General features: G+C 38.7%; 1 long non-coding RNA gene across 2 annotated transcripts in view; it reads left to right on the top strand.

The window, feature by feature from the left end:
• The window catches only part of LOC118883943, a 326143-nt gene extending 305976 nt beyond the window's left edge, over positions 1-20167 (top strand). For both annotated transcript variants that reach the window (XR_005017142.1, XR_005017143.1), the window contains exon 6: positions 20048-20167. This is a non-coding gene — a long non-coding RNA (uncharacterized LOC118883943). The remainder of the gene's footprint in view (positions 1-20047) is intronic.
• The last annotated feature ends 1031 nt before the right edge of the window (positions 20168-21198 follow it).

The following is a 21198-nucleotide window of genomic DNA, read 5'->3' as shown; positions in this document are numbered from 1 at the left end:
GACACACAGGATGCAAAGTAGTAGCCCATAGTGGATATTGCTGTGATTAGCCACCTGGCATCCACATAGCTTTCCTACTTGGAGAGAATCCCATGCAAGCTGGAGGGAGGCAGATATTCCCTTTCCCAGCTCCTTGGCTGCTGTAAAGTGAACAAATGAATAAGCCTGGTCCATCCCATGTCCTCACCAGGGTATTGAATCCAGAGCCTGTAATGTAAATAGGTGGGAATGACTGGGATGTCTTGCTGTGCCGGTGGCGATGGTACCCTGGACTATGTTTCAGGGTTGCATGGTAGCAGCATTCCGTATTCAGTATTGGTCATGGTGTCCATGACTGTGATAATGATGGGCAGTGACCAGCAGCAGTGACAGCAGCTTCCTGGCCAGACTTGTAATCAGGCATGATTGGGCTGTATTTCTGGCTGCCTGGACTTTCATGGCTTTTCATGACTTTTTCAAACCTGGTTCTATAGCCTTCTCATTGATACTAGAGGAAGATAGTCTTCCAAAAAGTGTTACTGCAAACCAAATATGAAAATGTGGTACCCAGCTCCTACACACTTACAATTACAGATAAGCTTCTCTTGAAACAACTCTAATAACGTATATGAAAATGTAAGTTTACAGACCTGATAGATGGTGATTATTTCTTTTATCTTAAAGGTTTTCTATAAATTAACTTCCCCTGTGAATTCTGAATAAAGTAAGCGATAGATAATAAATTAAGTAAATATGGCTATGAAAATAGACCACAAGAGGACACATTCAGTTAAAAAAATATGTGGATTGCAATGGCTGTTTTGGGTTATATCAGAATCTGAGTTTGTAGGGAGGATGAGAAGATCTGAATTGTGGAGCCTTGAAGCTTTTCTGGAGCCCCTGGTCTCCCCAGACTGACTGCTCCTTAGGTCTTTCCTCTTATGCTTGCATTCTGGGTCTGAACCTCTCCAATTCAGCTGACAGGACCATTTTGCCCTTAGAAGGAAGCATTGAGTTATCTAAGGATAGGTTGGAAGTGGTGGTAGTGGTGTTTATGGCCAATTTTAGAAGCACCACGTTATGTGACTTGCCTTCATACCATGTGCATTTTGTTTCTCTTTGAAACGTATGTACTTATGATATTTCACTGTAATCAAAGAACCAAAAATAACTTGTAAATAGGCTTAGCATTTTTACTCCAGATGTGGATTTTTTGTTGTTTTTGTTTGTTTTTTTCTGTCTTCAGGCCATTGTGTAAGAATCCACCTGGTTGATTAGATTTTGCTATAATGTCAGATGGTATGCATCCTGTACCTGCACCCACATAGCTGATAGCTTAACTTTTAAATTATCTCAGAGAGAGACTTTTAAAAGGAAATCGATGGTGAAAATGAAGAAACATTATTACCCTAATAACTGATAACACTTCACTTTATTACATGGGAATTTGAAAGTAGAATGTACAAGAGTAGTAAATGAAAAGTATAGTCTCTGTATGATTTATGGTTTTCTTAAACCTTAAATGATCCCAGTTTGGGGGTGGGTGGAGTAAAAGGGAAGTTCACTAAGCTCAGATTACATTTCTCCAAGTCTACATGCCTAAGAAAAAGTCCTTGTTAAAAAAATGTGCGAAAAATGCATACACCTGACATAAATAGGCACATTTTTATATTTGAAGAAATTTACCTTGATAATTGTGCTCATATATCTTAATACTAATATCAATATTTTAAAAAAATACAGAGTTGATTCTGATTTGAGAAGCTTTTTAAAGGCAGATTTGACATTCCTGGCATCTTTCTTTTCTTGTGATTCTGGGTGATGAACTGATTCTTCTCTGAAACCCAACCTTCTTCCATTAAACCCTTTCATGCCTTCCAAGCACCTTTAACAAAACTTGGCTTTGGGTAAATTGAAGTCATTAGGTGAGTACATTCTTTAATTCCTTCCCTGCTACCTATCAGCTCCCCTGTCCTCCAAATTCTGAGGAGCTAGGGGCTCTCTCCTGTTCTCCAGCATCTGCACTGCGAGTACCATGCCCTCCACTCCCCCAGAGACCCCTCTAGCAACCACTCCTCTTTTTTTTCTTTAACCTCCCTCTTCTACTGACATCCCCCCTCCTGTGCCTCGCACTCACTCTTAACATAGAAACATACAGTTATCTCCCAAGTGAGAGCAAAAACATCCAAACTCAAAACATCAACATTTTTTTTTTCCAAGCAATCCTGTTTTTGTATTTTTTATTTTTATTTTATTTATTTATTTTTAACATCTTTATTGGAGTATAATTGCTTTACAATGGTGTGTTAGTTTCTGGTGTATAACAAAGTGAATCAGCTATACATATACATATATCCCCATATCCCCTTCCTCTTGCGTCTCCCTCCGGCTATTGAGCCTGAAACACCCTCTCTGTCAGCTCTGTAAAGGACAGGTCCACCTTGCTCTGTGTCTCTTTTATTTCATTCTCACTCTATGATCTGACTTCCAATCCTACCTACTCTGAAAAGACTCTGATGGGGTCCTGATTACCCTACATTTCATCAGAACCGATAGACACGTCCCATTTCATATCTCACTAGATCTCTCTGGCATTTGATCCAAGTGGCCGTGACCTCCATTTAAAACTCTCCTGCGTTGGCTCCTTTGGCACTGAGGTTTTCGTCCTTCCTCTCTCGCCTCTCTTTACCATTTTTATAGATTTACTATTGCTGGCCAAACTTTGGTGTTACTGAGGGTTATGTCTTTGAACCTGCACTCTCCTCATTGTAAGTATTGCCCACCAAAGCCCGTGGTTTCATCTCTGACTGATATTCTAATGACCCCCTAATACATATTGTCTATTTAGATCTTTCTGCTGACCTCCAGACTCATATTTCCCTGTCACAGTGAGACAAGTCCAAGCTTTATTGCATTTTGCTCCAGACCTGCTTTTGACTCCCCCAGTGACTCTAGAAAGAAACTGAGAAACAGCTTAAAATATCTTAGACATTTTCCTGTCACGGACTTTATCCTGATTCCACCGTGTTTCTGTCTGTTACTAAGTTTTATATTCTGCCTTAGGTCACATTCTCTCTAATCCGCAATTTCTTCTTTATCGTTTAGCTTTAGTTTCAGGCCGTATTCCTTCCCCTCTTGATCACTGTACCAGCCTCCTGAGAATTGGTTTCTGTCTCTTCTCTTAATCCCTTTACCGCAGTGCTCTTTACTGACGCTGTAGTGGTACCTTCTGAATCACAAAGCTGCTCTTGAGACTCCTTTGTTTGAAAGCAGTCACTGTTCCCCAGAGCTTTCAGGGTAAAGAGTCAGTTCCTTAGTTTAATACACAATCCTTTATGTTCTGGACTCTTCTCATTTCTCTGTTTAATGTTTCCTGAAGTGTGATTCTAGGAATACTGGGGGAAAGGGAGAGAAGGGTTCTGTTCCCTATCAGTCTACCAAAGGTGGATATACCATACGGTGTTTCTCAAGGTTGTTTGATTAAGGAACCTTTTTTTTTCCCAAGGATAATGTCAGAGTTCTGATAGTCCATGTAAAATTTTGGAACATCTTCTTCCAACCTTATTTCCTGACACTTGCCCTTGCACACTGTACTCAAGCCAAATGGAGATCCTTGAGGGTCTCAGAAGATATGATGCTCTTCCTCACTTATGTGCCTTATCCAGGCCTTCCCTTTGCCTAGAGTATCTTTCCCTGAGTTACTGATCTAAATAGCTCCTATTTTTCCAGGATGAGTGTCACTGCCTCTGAGCATTCTTCCTTGCTTTCCTTCCCCTTCTGTATCTGATTTTGAATTTCCTCCTCTGTGTGTCCGTTAAACTCAGTCATAGTACATACACAGTCTGTTTACATCTGACTCTGTAATAGTCAAAACTGTGTCCTACTTGACTTTGTGTCGTGGGCATCTTGATATTGCCTAGCACAAATTAGATGTTCAATAACTGCTGAATTCACAAATGAGTTAATGGACCAGATTGGAGAAGATGAAAATCTGACCCAAGGGAACAAGGCACGGCATTCTTGTAGAAAGTTTTGTGAGCAGGACAGTAGCTGAAACCAGCTGTGCACGTCTCAGAAAGCTGCACCCTTCTGGAATGTAAGGAGAGGAATTAGAGAGGGTTTGGGATGTTCTGGAGAAAGAAGAGAGGGAACAAATGTCCTTCTGCAGGAGCTAGATTGATTCCTGGCTTCCCTGCTAATATATAACAGATAATTTAACAGAATTAGATTTTTACATGACATTTTTCCTGATGATAAAAACTGTATATATTCATTGTAGAAAATTTGGAGGTCATGGAAAAGCACAGGGAAGGAAATATAATCCCATTTCTCAAAAGGAATCTTTGTTAAGATTTAAGGTGAAGCTCTAGGTCAGACTCAATGTAATTGAATTGTAGTGTGATATTATCTTGAGATATGCTTTTCTTTATTTAATGACGTAATATAATCATTTCTCCAAGTCATTTTATATTCTTACACAATTCGATTTTTTAATAACTGCATGCATTCTATTGTATGCTACCTTTAACTTTGTTTAATCATTAATTATTATTGAACATTAGGCTGTTTAAAATTTTTTACTACTTTAAATAACATTGTGATGAATATTCTTATACATAAGAAATTCCTGTGTCAGAGTTTGTTTATTCTGATAATTTTGATTTGTACCACCAACTTGTCCTCTAGAAAGATGATGTCAATTTATCTTTAATCAACAAGATATAAGAATGATAATTTTCACTTACTCTCATCAGTTGGATTCTAAAAATAAATTCTGTGCTATTTGCGAGATGAAAAATGGTATCTCATTTAATTTCCATGGTTTTTGTTATTAATGATGTTGTAAACTTACTCAATTTGACCATTTTATTTATTTATTTATAAATTGTCCTTTGCCCGTTTGTATTGGGATATATATTTTGATTTTACTGATGAAGATGTAAAGAGGTTTAACTTTTAAACTATCTTTTGAAACACAGATTAGTGCTATTAAAATAGTTAATGATAAATATTACAGATGTTCTGAATCTACAAAATTAGATGTCAATAAATTCTTTTTTTTTTTTTAAATGAAATGAGGTTAAGGATTTTTTTTTTTAAGACAGTCAGATGTTTTTATTTATTTATTTATTTATGGCTGTGTTGGGTCTTCGTTTCTGTGCGAGGGCTTTCTCTAGTTGCGGTGAGCGGGGGCCACTCTTCATCGCGATGCGCGGGCCTCTCACTATCGCGGCCTCTCTTGTTGCGGAGCACAGGCTCCAGACGCGCAGGCTCAGCAATTGTGGCTCACGGACCCAGTTTCTCTGCGGCATGTGGGATCTTCCCAGACCAGGGCTCGAACCCGTGTCCCCTGCTTTGGCAGGCAGATTCTCAACCACTGCGCCACCAGGGAAGCCCAATAAATTCTTAATAATAAATGGATAGCAGCCATTTAGGTCTTTGTAATTCTGAGGAATGAAATTGTAGAACAATTCATGAACTGTTGATAATTTTGATCAAATTATCACTTCTCCCTTGTCTGTGTTCTCAGAATATATTTTAAATCACACCATAATGCAGTTATTCCTATTGTGTTTTCACCTACACTCTCTGTGTATGCATCTTAGTGAAAGACCATAGGCTTTGGATTCAAAAAAGAGCTGGGTTAGAATTCTTGCTCCATTTCTATGAGTTTGTGAATTTGAAATTCAACCTCTTTGAACTTGTTTGTTTCCTTTTCTGTAAAAGTGGCTGAACAATATCTTTGACATTGGGTTAGTGTTTAAAAATGAAGTGAGATAAGAGAGAGGAGCCTAGGTCAGTACTTAGAACATAGTGGATGTACTATAATGAATCCAACAATTGATACTATTTCCTGATTGTTGACTATATATCGTCTGGACCAAAAAAAACTATGCATAAGCTTTGTGAGGAGCAGCTGAATGGCACAAGAGACTAGTTGAGTCGCAGTGGAAAAATGCTGAAGACTCTGATCTCCAGGAGGCTGTGAGGTGGCTGAGCCTCTGAGACTGAAAGAAACACACAGACCTTTCTACTCCAGAGCCTGTGCCCTTGCCATATGTCATGTATTTTAAACCAGGCTTATTGTATATTTTCTAGCTGGAGCTTTCTTCCCAATAATCTAATTTCTGTGAGCAGCATCACTTTGGATCCTTCTCTATTTCTGTCCTCTTAGTTAATGTATCATTCTGATGGGCTTTTTGAAATGTCTGTTAGCATCCCCCTTTGCTGTTGCCATTTCTGCTAGTCTAGGCCCTCCTCAGTTTTGATCTGGGTAAATGTAGCTGCCTATCGGTGGGTGGTTCTGGCTTTAGTCTCGCCCAACCGCAGCCCATCCGTGAAGTGATTCTTCATCAACTACCACATCAAATCCAAGTCCTCTTGTTCTTTCAGAGCCCTCTGTAATTCAGCTCCAATATGCACATGTTCGATGGTAGTTCCTCATACTATCCAACATGCCCTTTCTGTCCTGCAGAACACAAATCATGCTTGTGTTTGACCCCCCCTGGTACTCTTTCTTCCCAGCAACCTGTCAAAATCCTGACCCCTTTTCAAGGCTTAGCTTGAGATCTCTCCTCCATGAGTCTTTCTCAGGTTTCTCTCTCACATCTCTGAATTTCTGTTCCCAGATAATTGGTACAGTGTTTAGGGTTAATGGTTTTGTGTGTGTTGGTTTTCCCTCTGCAGCCCTGCTGTGAAGACTCGGGAGGGAATGCTCATCTATGCACATCTATAGCTGTCCCAGTGCCTGGCCCAGGTCTGGCTCAGCAGGCCCATGGTAACTTCTGCCAATGGCTTGTGAATAGGATGTGGCTGCCACGGGGCGGCCACCGAAGTCAGGGCCCTCTGCCTCTGAGCCTTCACTTACACTCTTGCTGCTGGGAATGCTTTCTTCCTCTAGTACTTCCTGTACAGTCCTTGATGATCTGATGATCCTTCTTTCAAACCACAGCTCTCTTTCTCTTTTTCTTTCTCATGAAGATGTTTCCAGTGTATAATGATCTCTGCCCTTATGTCACATGGCACAAATTGTCAACTATTTTTTCGACATAACCATATGCTGTTGATTATTGCTACATCAGTGCTTCTTGTTTGGTGAGCCATGAGCGTTTCCTGCTTTGAGAATCCTGTGTCCTGTTTTCAGGCTGGAGTGGTTCCTTAGGTTCCCCCTTCCACTCTCAGGTCCTGGGGATTTCAGCCTTTCTCTTCTTTTTGCAATCACCCCCACCCACTTTATGTCTTGGGTTCTCCTACTACTTGCTGAGGAGTCAGCCCCTGGTATCAGTGCAAACAAGCATACAGATCCTTTAAACTTTTAGGATCCAGCTAATAACTAAAGAAAATATGAAGTTGGGGGAAAATACAAAGGGATGCCACATGGATATAAGAAATAAGCTACAAAATACAAGATATAATTACTATACTTATAACATCTTATTTATCATTTCTGGTATTTTTTGCTAGCTGGGGCCCAGAAATCCAGCTCATCTCTAGCATTTCTCTTATAATTGAATAATTTAGTTACTTCCACAGTGGTTTACTATGTATCAGGCACTGGACTAGGAGCTAGGGATGAATAAGAAAACAACATGAATAAGAAACAATTCCTGCCATTAACCTGTAAATATGCTCAAGTCCTTGTATTGGGAAAATACCAGATGCACCTTAAACCCCCTCATTTCTTCAGAATCTCCAACCTAGGTCTTAAAGTCCTATTTTTCCATGAAGCTCTTTAGTCCTGAAAGTATAATTAGAGGGGGAACAATAGGCTCTAACTAGAATCCTACAATTGCAACTTCAACATAACTAGAAAATGATGAGACTGGTACTTTAATAAGAATATAGAAGCTATACATGGACATGAGATTTATCATTCTAAGTAATTCTCTTGGGATGCTACACATTTATTTCACTGATGTTGCTGTTGCTAAAAACACTTTTAGCATCTTTTTATTGTTTCCAAACCAATATGATCACCATTTAGGCAAATTATGCCCAACACATTTTAGCTGCACCTAATTTTGTACCCTAAATAGTAGACCCTAGTTTAATCATAAACATTATTCTTAAGACTCAGCCTAGAATAACTTTTGGTTGTTTCCAAAACATATGCATACATACCTCCCAGATGGTAAAGATTTGGCACTTTAGGGTAGATCTCCCCTCAAATGTGCTTCTGGTTCTAAAAACAGACCCTCAAATGGAGTTCTCAGTAGGTTCTGAGCAAGGGCAGAATGATTAAAATTTGTGTAAATCTTCCCAAAGGGACCATTTTGATTGACAACCCCATGTTAGGATGGGTTACCTGGAAACAGACTTCTGAGATGAAGAGTTGCTTTCAGAATGTATACTGGGGAATACTTTTGGGAAATACAGTCTTAGAAAGTGAGAAAAGTAGGGTTGGGTAGAGAGGAGAAACTGACCCTCAAAGTAATTGTTACATGGAAATAAGAATTTAGGATTCTGAAAAACCACAAAAATTATTCTATTCCAATAAGTCATATGTTCTGAATATCACTCTAATTGTACAAAAGACCAAGACAACTTAGTAAGGAATGCTGCTCCATGAATACAATATAAACAGATAATCTCCCAGTAAGCTTCTCATTTGATATATGTAGGCCTACTACCACAGATTGAATTATGCCATTTAATAAAATGGCCAAAAAAGGGCATCCAGTTAGGGACTCCCAATGTAATTTACATTTCTTAAATAGACTGTAATTGTATTGTAATTACAGAAATTATTTCCTAGTTTCCCTACGTAATTCAAATTGGCCCAGTTTCATTGTTTGAAGTATATTTTGATTAACATTGAATCTACACTAGCAGGTTTATGTGGAGAAAGGAGAAAGGTATCCATGCTAATCAATTCAATCAGACTCAATTAATGCCTGAAGAGTAAGGGGCAGCTGAATTCCTGCCTTGGAGTTAGCGTTTCAGTAAAATTCTTAGCCTTGACTGATGCTTGCTACTTCTCTGTCCAGACAGTAGCTGAATGAATAGATGAATAAAGGAATGAGTGTACATTGTTTTGCTAGTACCAATTTATTCTCAAATAAGAAAGAGCACCATGAAAGGTCAGCCTGCATTTTTAGGCTGTATAGGTAGGATGCTCTGTTTGAACCTGACTGGCTAAATGAGCATAGAGGAGCCTTAGTCCCTAAATCTGATAAATCAGGGTTCTGTCTGGATTGCAGGCCCTTTCACCACCTACAAATTCTTTTTCAAGTCCCTTTCCAGCTAGGTGTCCTGTGCTTCCACACACCTGCATACGCCTCTCGCAACATTTAGGCATCTGTGTGCCTATTTATCTCCCTCCTGGATTATAAAGTACTCAGTGGAAGCAGCGTCCAACTGCCGTAATCAGGTAATAGGAATTTTAATATCCTCACTCTATAGATGAGAAGGAAACACTAGAACTTGCTCAAAGTCTCATAGCTACTCAGAGATGGAGCTAGGATTTAAACTCAGGACAGTGTAACTCTCCTTATCCCTGTCTCTGAAGGGCTCTGCCCTAACCATGTCTGTATCTCCATTGATGAGAGAGCACCTAACCCATAATGAACTGATAACAGATAGTTTTCAGCTCTCCAGGTAATTGAGTGGCCACTGTAATAGACTCATCCACATCAAGGAATGTAATTGACTGTAAACTAAACAGGATTTCTTGTCTGACTAAAGCTATATCCCACACAGACAATCCAGCAATATCCTCTGTCCCTTGTTCTAACTCCTGATACGTAGGGACTATTATTGGCTGTCAGGAAGTACCCTTCCAACCTGTAATGGGATCCCTCTCTTCTTTTTCCCTAGAGTTGGAAATTTCAGTGGAGAGACCTCCTTTGGGAGAAGGGGGCAGGGGAAAATGCAACTATTTATCTGGCACCTGAGTTCCACTTGGCCTTTCATATCACTCATTTACCTTTTTTTAAAATCTCCTTTCCCCATTGGGATGATAACCAGTGACCACCATGTCAAGAATAATCCCTGACACATTGCTGGGAGAGCACATGAATAGGGAATGTTCTCTGGTATAGACTTTGCTGTCAGGGCTCCTGATCTGATAATGAGCAGAGAGGCTGGTGGGGCTGAGTCCAAGATGAATAAAAGCACCAGAATCCTGAGGAGCAAGTTGTTATACAAACTATTGGTACCCTAAAGGATTCCCAAATCTACCTGCTCTTATCAGAGTTACTGAGGACACTTGGACGGAATACTTCAAGGCTTGGGTGGAACCACCTGGGTAGAGCAGTCAACTGGTCTACTATGGTGTGAAAGTATTCCAAGATAAAGAGATAGCAGCCAATTGATTTCCCATTGGAACTAGATCCATTGGGCTGCCGACCACATTGGTGCAATGGTTTTTCAGCCAGTTTGCTACAGGACATGCTGAAATTCTTAGTTTAGTTTTTTATTTCATTATCATTGCATTTTATGTTGCTTAGGCAGCAGAACTTCATGACAGTGTCCTGACTGGCTTTGCAAGGCTGATGGAAATCTTTGCCTATCTGTTGGTTTCTCTGGCACAGGCTGCCACATAACCCTGCACAACCCCAATCCTCTACAGAGGTATCATGCCACTCTGTTTGCACTGCCGCACATCGTGTCTGTCACAATGTCTAAATTCTTTGCCTACTCTCTGTGCGTGGAAGAGGATGAGGGCTGAACTGGGATGAAGAATGCATTACAAAACCCAGAAATTAGCAAATAGTACTTCCTGAATGAGAATTTCCAAGACTTTTTAATATTTCTAGACTTTTAAGTTGAAGGTAACTCCCTGATGTATAAAAGCGTATCCTGACACTAACATAAATATTTTGTACATTATGGTACAAAATAGGGCCCTAGCAAAGATCACTCCCTGGAAAAAGAAAATACATATTTAGATCGAAGACATCAATGGAAACAAAAAAATTCAACAAAGACATTGTATCAGTTTCCAATGGCTGCTATATAACAAATTATCACAAATTTAGTGACTTAAAACAACAGAAATTTATTATTTTATAGTTCTGAAGATAAGAATTCTTAAATAGGACTTATGGGTCCTATTTCAAGTTATTGCTAGAGCTACATTCCTTCTGAAGGCTCTATGAGACAATCCATTCCTTGCCTTTCCTAGCTTCAAGAGGCAGACCACACTCCTCGGCTCATGGCTACATCCCTTTGACCTGTACTTCTATCATCATCATCATCATCACATCTCCTTCGCTATCTCTACCCCTCCTGCTTTCCTTGTGATTCCATTTGGCTCACCCAGATAATTCAAAATAATCTCTCTATCTGAAGATCTTTAATTTAACTACATCTGCAAAATCCCTTTTGCCACTATATGGTGACATATTTATATAGGTTCTGGGGATTAGGACATGGATGTCTTTAGGGGGTCATTTTTTCTATCTACCGTGGATACTATTGCTTCTGGTGTTGAATAAAAATTTTATTTGGGTAGATAAGAAATATGACCTTGTGCATTCCCAAAAGACAGAATGAAGATCATTAGTAAATCGCTCAGTCATTTCACCCTGCTTCCCGCTCTACATCTTGTCACCTGTTGTCCAACATCTTCAGCTGCTGATGATATATTGACATTTTATTTGTGCACTTGCTTATCTTTCTTTCCTTAGCTGTGAACAATAATTAAGCACTATACTGTGCACATGTCCACTGTGAATGCACAAGCCCTACAAGACATCATTACAGGGGCAAAAGTGAACTCTCTTCTATATACATAGCGATTTGATGCATGTCTTTGAGCTGTTCTGCAGAAATAAAGACCCCCCCCCCACCAGGTGGAGGATAGTGAGTACATGCTGACCACAAGTACGTAGACCCCAGACTGGTTAGAACCAGAAGGTTGATGATTAAGATTTCCTAAACATCACCACCAACAAATCAGAAGAAAGTCCATGAGCTGCAACCCTCACCCCAAATATTGCTTTTCAAAACACTTCCCTAAAAGCCCTTGTGGAGTTTGGGTCTTTTGAGCATTACCTGCCTGTTTTCCTTGCTTGCAATAAATGCTGTACTTGCCTTCACCATTTGAGAAAAAAAAGTGAACTCCCTTCTGAAGCACTTTGCTGGTAGCATCTGTAGTAGCCGAGTGCTCATCCAGCTTGGGAGTTCTCCAGTCTTGGAACTTGTTTAGGTTGGAAATAGTTGCCTTTCATCCTTAGGATCTCCCTGAGAACACTATCTGGTTAGGTTAGAGTTTCTGGAATTTCCTGACTATATTGTATTATAGTGAGTCTTCCATTTCTGGAATATCTAAATCTTGTCTATCTCTACTCGTTTGTTGCACAGCTCTAGGCAGAATAGAAGCTGGCTAAAATCTCAAATATTTTTTTTTAATATAAACAAATTTTACAGTTCTAGTTATACTGATGACACAAAAATATAAAAATCAACACATACATATATATGAGAGTGTTCTATTTATGTAATTGTGCATTTCAATAAGACTGAATGATTCATAGGATTTATCAGAAAAAAGCACAAATACGAATCTTTAATCTTCTGAAAGATTTTTATGTTTTCCCTTAAGGGAACATTGAGTTTGCTTTTGCTAAGTAGTATTTAATTTTCTTTTTATTTTAGATTATACCAGATTTATATAATTTACAGATTTCAAGATATTTATTATTTTTTCTGCATGGAAATGATATAGTGGTACCATATATTTTAATTGATGATATAGAGTTAATCACATTTTTGTTTCAGCAACAAAACTATTAATTTCTAAAGGGGTTCCTCATTCAAAACCATTGTATTAGGGTATTAGCATAAAATTAATTCCAAAACTAGTTTCCAAAAGACTAAATATTAATTTTTCCCTTTCTCAATTTTTAGAGTTCTCTGGAATATTCATGGTATAAAGTAGCAAGAAATGGAACACAGTATGATGCATTCTCTATTATTCAAGGGTCTTTCCTCAAGTAGAAGCTTCAGATACTTTGTGACTTTGTGCTAAAGAACTTGGAGCTATTCTTTGGTTTTCCCATTTATAAAGCAAAAAGCATTGTTTTTATTTGTTTTTTAGAATAATAATTTGGGCAAGTTCATGAGGAGAAAATTGTAGTAGTAGCTGTTTCAACATGCTTTAGAAAAATGAAAGATTAATCGAGAAATGGATTTACTGTGTTCACCAACAGATTCATTGAAAACTAAGACAGTTCTGGAGTATGGTCTAGGGTAGAAGATGATTCACCAGCAAATAATTTAGAACGCTCTGTGGTTTGTGCTCTGGCGGCAGTAAGGACTAAGTGTTAAGATAGCATAGAGGCTAGAATGCCTCATTTTGTCTGGGAGAGCCAAGGAAAGCTTCACAGAAGTGGTATTTGAAATGTCTTTGGGTCTTTTTATTTTTTCAGATAGGGATGTTACTGGGGGAGGGCACTGTGGATTGACAAGTCAGCCAGAGGGGCGAGTGGGACATTTTTTCTCGTATAGATCATAAAACTGTTACAGGCATGCTAAAGAAGTGATACAGGACTCTAAATATATAGACATGTTTTGAGAGTATCATTCTGCTAAAAGTGGAACAGCTGATAAGCTTATGCCTGTTTTTGCTGGCAGGTTCATCATTTATAGGCAGTGAAGAAAGAAAAATGTTAGTGAGATAGCTTGTTCAATTTGAAAAGTTTTCTGACTGCAGAAGAAATTTATCAGATGATTTGATGTCTGCAGTTTTGCTCAGTAATAAACCACAGACTCAAGTGTCAACTGAACCCGGATTCAAATCCAAGCTACACAATTTACCAGCTGAATTATCTTGAACAAGTTACTTAACTTCCTTGAGTCCCAAACTTTTCATTTGTATAATAAGGAAAATATTAATTTACACCACATAGGATTGTGGTCAGGCTTAAACAAGATAGTGCTTATAAAGTGCTTAGTTCATAGTAGGAACACAGAAGTTTGTTATTATTATGATTAAAAATAACTTTAGAAAGGGATAAATAAATGAAACCTGCATAGACACTTCTTGCTACGCTGTATTCCTCAAGAACATTACCTAATCTTACAACCTAGATGCCTGGCATAAAAAGGAAGAACTGTCTTTGAAGAATCAGAATCAATTATGTGTTAACAAGACTAACATGTATTTGGAATTTTAACCCTTCTGCCATGAGTTAATCTGGAAGCTCTGCTAATAAAATTTAAGATTTTCTTCTTCTTTTAAAACTTGCTGTGGATTGCATCTAAATTTACATTAAGTAGGCTATCAAAATCTTCCGCTTTTATTACAAAAGACTTGTGTAGCAGAGAGAGACAGTTTAAATGCATAAGGAATGAGGTAGAATAATGATTTGGGGCATATATTCTGATAATTACTACTTCCTTTCCCTAAGCTCCCCTGCGATAAATGTGCTGTCTTTTAAAACTTCGTTAACAGGAGATTACAAATTTTAATGAGGTACAATAATTCTACCTTAATTTTAGCAATGTATTCCAGGTATCTGTTCTTCCTGAGTTATTTTCCCTGAAATATCCTCATGATTCAGAAAAGTTCTTTAAGAATTGACATGTTATATAGCGTTGGTACCAAATGCTTTTATATTTTAATTCTCATGTTAGAGGTTATTAAACCTTTAGTATTGCAAGTGAAACAACAGATAATTTTGTTCTTATGCAAAACCAAATTATTTTTATCAACTTAAAATTTTAATAGGAATTAAGGTTTTCTTTGCAGTGAGTGTGGCTTAGTGGGTAATGCACTAAGAAAGTCTGGCAACCAGTGCTTAACCAGATCTAAGTGCCTAAATTGCCTGGGCTATAATTCAAGAAAGCATTTGGACCATTTTAACATTTTATGAAAAATCACATCCACAGTGAATAGGCTTTAATGCTGAAAATGGCACTTGTCCAATTCAGAGACCACCATGGACAAAATCCTGGCCTTTCATTCACTGGTCTGGCCTCTAATCTTTGTAACATTGATTTTTTTTTTTTTCTTTTCCTGAACGTGTTTCATGTTCAATGATGTTTTTAAACCTCTGAATTTGAGAAATGATAATCTACTGAAGCAATTAAGTAAACAGATTATGCAAGTTTATGCAAAATCCATTTCCGAAGTTTAAGAAAGAGCCAAAAAACTTTCCTAGAACAGTCTTGGGTTTAGAAGGAACTTCTAAGGAGGAAAACAGAAAGTTCCCCCTGAGAGAAATTGTCCTTTAAAACTGTCAAGAATAAACAAACAACAATGATTCTCTGATTCTCGTCTCCTCAAACACTAATAGTTCTGCAGATTGGTCCTGTGGGAGGGATATGAGAAGCGTCTGCACTTTCTCTAAGTAAGAAGTTTTGGATTTAACTTCATACTTGAAATTTTTTTCCTGTCTCCTCATGTTATCAATTATACCCTGAGGCATTTTTCAGCTTCTGTTTAATTGATTTCCACATTATTCTATAGAGACTGTCACTGGTCATCAATTTCTCCAGAGTTTAAATAAAGAAAAAAAAATTTTTTTTTTTTTGCAGTTGTCAAGGGGAGATGAATAGGACAAGATAACATTTTAAAATATGTTATAATGAATCCTTACTTCAATATTACTTTATATCCCGCTGATAACAAGAGTTGAAGACGTGATATTTCTGTCTTTTTGGGTATGTATCACTCCAACGTACTAGCTCAAGGAAAGGACTCATTAAGATAATTAAAAAAAAAAAAAAAAAAAAGAATTAGCAGCGTCATTTAGCTGTTTCTCAGCCAGTTCGTTGGCCCTCAGGAATTTTACCTGTGGAGGAATTATGTGGCAAATTGCTTTAGAATCATCCTGCCAGAGTCAGAAACTGCCTTGTCTCCACTCCCTTCCCTCTCAGCCAGTCTGATGAGCCCTTGTCTCCTGTGACCTCAAGGGCATCCATTCTCTGAAACCATTTTCTGCCTCTGCTGGGAAGTATGATACAGAGGGAGTCCTAGTATATTATATTGGAAAGGGCAAGAGATTTGTAGTTAGATAAGTTGGAATTTCTTTGATTTTCTTGTGGTTAAAATGAGTGTCCAGGAGGAAAAATGTTTCCACTACCCTCTTAGTTTGGTACTTGGGGACTGCAAATTAAACAAACAAAAGGCAGATTAACAGGAGAAAAAGCACAAAACTTTATTAATTTTTACAGTCACAGAAGCTCACAGAAAAAAAAAGTGAAACTCAAATAAATGGTTAGACTCAGGGGCTTATATATCCTTTTAACAAAAGAAAGGGGGTTTGGGCTTAAAGGGTCGATGAATTGTGGGGAAGTGACTGGGAAATATATGGGGGAACTAAGGGAAAACAGGGCTTATTTTAGTGAGGTGTGTTTATACAAACTCATTTTGATGACAGCTGCCCCTTCAGCGATAATGGTTTTGCTCTACTCTTATTGGGGAGGGTGGGTGTGAGGTAAGGGGGCCTGAAGTGGGAGGTACCTTCCTCAAAGGGAAATTATGCCCTGCTTTTAGGCAGGTGAGAGGAGGGCAGAGAACACTTCCTGCATCTGTTGATTCTCAATTGCCTTCAGCTCAAAATAATCCTTATGCCAAAGTGGCATATTCTGGGGGGGGGGCATATTCGATCCCTATCATGAGAATAATTGTAGGTGACTCGTCAATAGATGTCAAATTCCTTCTCATTCAACCTTCATCTTCACTGCTCCATTCACTTCTCCTCCCCACATCTTTTCATTCTTGGCTCAGATAGCTTTTCCCCAATGTCCTTGTCTCGGTTCCTCATTTCTGTGATCTGATTTTCCTGACATTGAATCCTACCCTTCTTACTCTACTTGTATCCACAGATAAACTTGACTTTCTCTTCCTTAACTGGCTTTGCTGGGCTTGATATGTGGTCTCAGACCACGCCTGATCAACTGGACTCCTAGGCCTGACACTGCACCCGCCCGCTTCTCCAACTGTCATTCAGTGTAGATTACAAAGTTGAGGTCCCAGGGATACATCTTGTCAATGCATCTTCATCTATGATGATATTATCACCTGATGAGAGCTTCTCAGTGAAAGCAAACTAACAAAAAAGAAATCTCTCTAGTATTTTATTTTTCATGTTGAGATACTTTTGAAAATTATGTGACATGTAATATGTTATCACTTTTTGTCACCAGTATGTTTTTTCTTTCTAAACAAATAGCTTTCAATGCATTAAATCATGTTCAGTTCTCTCTTATTTCTCTCTAATTAGTTCTGACCAAGCCCTCTCAAATTTTCTTCCAAATATTTCTTACTTTAGACATTTCTCTTCTGTCCCTGACCATTGCCACCTCACCTTATATCTGAATATTGCTTTTAGTATTTACCTATTTGATTTATCTCTCTCCATTCCAATTTGCCAAATTGATCTTAATATACTACTTTGGTATTTTGCTCTTCTACTCAGATACTTTCAATGGCTCCTCATGGTGTAAGAGATAAAACCAAACTTGTTAATTTTTATTTAAAATATTCTTCAGCCTGAACCCTTTCTTTCTATCCCTATTCTTATCACACACTGTGCATTCAGAAGAGCCCTTTAACAAGGACTGATCAGTCTTCTCTCACCACAGTTCATAAAAACACTACATGGCGCCTGGCCTTTGCATCTCATGACATTTCTGCCAGTTAATTTCCATTCTTCCTTCAAACCTTAAATTAAGTGTTTGCTGACCACTCTTTCTGGTTGGTCTGGAACATACATAGTTTATGCCCATTGCCTCAGCATACTTAGTAAGAATACCCTCTTTGTCATTCAAAAATGTACCAGCTTGGAAGAGAAATGAGATGGTCACTCTACTTATGAATCTTTCCTTTCCTATCCCAACTACAGTGATTATTTTCCTCCTCTGAAATCCACTGGGACTTTTCTGACTAAAGCCCTGCTTTAGCACATAGAATACACCATAGTAATAATGCGGCTACTGTATGCTAGAGGCTTTAATATACTATCTTTAATCTATAATCGATTAAATCTATTTTTCAGATAAGAAAAAAACATAGAGCAGTTTTCCATAACTTGCCTGTGGTCTCAGAGACAGTACTAGGAGACCTTTGGTTTACACTTGTGCTTGATCCACTACACAGAGTTGCCAGCTCATCCTGGCTTTCCCTGGGCTGTCCCAGTTTTAGGACTGAAAAATCCCACATTCCGGGAAACCCCTTGATCCCTGGCAAATGGGGTAGTTGTTCTTCCTACCACTACATTTTCAAGACCTCAGCCACCTTGAATATACAAGAGACATTCCTATCGTGACTCCCCAGCTGTGTTAGAAATAAGCCCTTGACGTCAGAGTTCAAGGCCTTTCCTCCGTGTCGTCTTCCAAGCCTAGCACAGTGCTCTACTGAAATGTCACACTGCTTTCTCCCCTGCATTGGTTCATGAGTGTGTTTGGCTTTTACAATGACATTATAATTATCTTTGAGAAAGAAATTATGTCTTTTTTGCTTCGTGTCCCTGTGCTGCCAGCTCTGTGCTTGGCCTGCAGGTGATCAACGCACGCTTGCTTGCTGAATAGGAAAGCATGATGGCCTCTTTTTCTGAGCATATAGGTTTAAATGGCAACCTGTTAAATCCTGCTTCAGTGTTATGAACAGTCCTTTCCCTGCACCACTTTTAATCTCTCCAGAAACATCTTTCAGCACAAATAGGGCACTGCCACTTGACATAGCTACCAAGGACACAGAAGTACCTTTGAGTATCGCCCCTTTCCTGTCCTCTCCTTGTTTAAATGCCTGTAACAATTCTGTTCCCCTTAGCCTCCTGGTGTTCAGCCCAAGAGAAATCACCCTTTAGGTATCCTCCTAACCTCAACACTTGTGAGAATGGAAAGAGATAGTGAATTACTGCACAGCCTTAAATTGGAGAATTTATGAAGAATTTCTAACCCAAAGGAGGACTTAATTTATTTCCTTTTTTTTTGTTGGTAAGCCTCCTTTGATGGTATTTGTTTTCTATGTTGAGGGCTGCTTTAGAATGAATCCCTTCCTTCTAAAATGATACATCTCAGCTACCTCAGCTACCTCCTTTCTCCCTTAAGTCAAATCCAGGGACAGCACAGTTGCTGTCTTTCATAAAGCCTCAAGCTGAGGGGAGTTTCTCTGGTCTGGTTCTGGAACTGCAGTTCTTTCTGATCTTTCTTTTTTTTTATTTTTATTTTATAATTATAACTATTGGAGCATAGTTGATTTACAATGTTGTGTTAGTTTCAGGTGTACAGCAAAGTGATTCAGTTATACATATACATGTATCTATTCTTTTTCAGATTTTTTCCCGTATAAGTTATTACAAAATATTCAGTAGAGGTCCCTGTGCTATGCAGTAGGTCCTTGTTGATCATCTATTTTATATATAGTAGTGTGTACATGTTAATCCCAACCTCCTCATTTATTCTTCCCCCCCGACCTTGGAACTGCAATTTATGCCTCCTTCTTTAGGCCCCATCTTTGCTCTACCTGTTGCAGCAGTGTAGCGAAGTGTGGGAGGGATGTGTGTTTGTCAACGTTAGAAGTGCCATTAACTTGTTGGGAATTTTTTCTTCTTTTTCAGTTTCATTACTGTGCCCACAAGGGTTTCAGATTTGTAAACCAACCCACCCATCTACACCTCATCAGAAATTACTGATATGAGCTTGCTGATTTTTTTTCCACTGATTATATTTTATATATTTTTAAGCTCATCAAAAGAAAAAAATCATTGCTGAAAGACGGTGCAGTCAGCAACTGTCTTATTATACAAACTCTGCCTATAAGTTGAAATAATCCTCTTTGTCTCTTCAAATGGAGGTGGACAAGACTATTAACTTTCTGTTGTCCTTATGTCCCTTCACCTATCCTTTTAAAACTTTTATTAGGCGCTTTAGTGTGTGGGTTGAAATCAATAGAGGACAAGCTATTAAAAATTATTGGTCGGCTGTGGCTCCTCACTAAGCACTAAGGCAGCTTGGCAGATCAGAGCATACCTCAGGTGTTAGGCCTGAAAGAAACAGTGGTCTAGGCAAACAGACACTATAATCCAAGTAGAAAATGTGGCCAGTGTGCTGCTTTGGGTTTCTTTTGGCTGCTGTTGTTCACTGCTAACATTATTCTGGTTTTTGCTTTTATTAGTGTGAGGAGACGGAGTGGGGAGCGTTAACTGTTGGAAGGATCCCTTTTATGGATGCGTTACATCGGGAACTAGCTATCAGAGCAACTGGGGAGAAATGGAAAACAGGTGCAGAAACAGGTGAGTGGAATATTGCTTATTACTGCTCTGGATTAAGTGCCTGGGAGAAATGGGCAGTTTTGCTGGGTGCTGTGTGCCTTGTATTCTAGAAGGACTGGTAGACAACCTGTTAATGCAAACTATATGGGGAAGATTGTCAACTGAGAAGCTTAGGGCAGCGGTAGGGCTGTGTAGGCAGAAAAGTTGTTTTCTCAGGTTAATGAAGAAAAAAAGCGCAGAGGGAGGCTGATTCTGTGGCACATACTTGAAGCTGGACGATTCCGGATGGAGAATTAGTTCTAAGACAGGGGTGGGGTCACCAGGAAGATTTGGACGAGACTGAAAATACCCAGAAGCCAGAAGAATTTGGCTTTAAATCGAAATTCCTTTACATACCATTTTTATCCTTTGTAAAATAACTTTAGATACACAAGTCAGTGTGTCAGATCTTATTACTAATGAGCAAAAGAAATAGACAAGATCCAAGAATGCACCCCTAAGTTTTTCTGATTATGAAAGTTCAAGAATGAAATGGTATCTCTTGGCTCCCCATGGATAAAGTGAGGAATTTATGGCCTGTCATTCTGTCTGCACCCCAGGAACTCCCAGTCTTTGCTAACCTCATCTAGGGTGTAGGACGAAAGATTACATTTTGTACCATGTTTCTTCCTTGGGAAGAATTTTTTATGTTTACATTTTGCTTTACAACATGTAACCACATTTCCAAAGTTATTGCGACTTAACTCTGTTTAACTAGTTGATAGGTTACATGACATTCCCCATTTGGAGATTCTTAAGTTTTTGTTTGTCTTTTGGTCTAATGAATTACATTAAGAAGTTTTTCTGAGGAAGTTGTGTGACAGAGACTGTTTTTATACACGAACAACAATTTGGCTGAGCGCAAGATTCTTGGCCCCTGACGTTGTCCTCACCGTGGTTTTATATGTACTGCTCTGTCTTCCTCTGTCCTTTCATGTAGCAGGTGAGACCTCTGGGGCCCACCTGACTTTTTACTGTTTGCATACTTTTGTCAATGCGTATGGCGGTTCTGTTT

The sequence above is a fragment of the Balaenoptera musculus genome, chromosome 18, assembly GCF_009873245.2.
Source record: "Balaenoptera musculus isolate JJ_BM4_2016_0621 chromosome 18, mBalMus1.pri.v3, whole genome shotgun sequence".
Lineage (NCBI taxonomy): Eukaryota > Metazoa > Chordata > Mammalia > Artiodactyla > Balaenopteridae > Balaenoptera > Balaenoptera musculus.
Note: the sequence above shows the minus strand (reverse complement) of the source record. Positions and strands in the feature narration are given on the sequence as shown.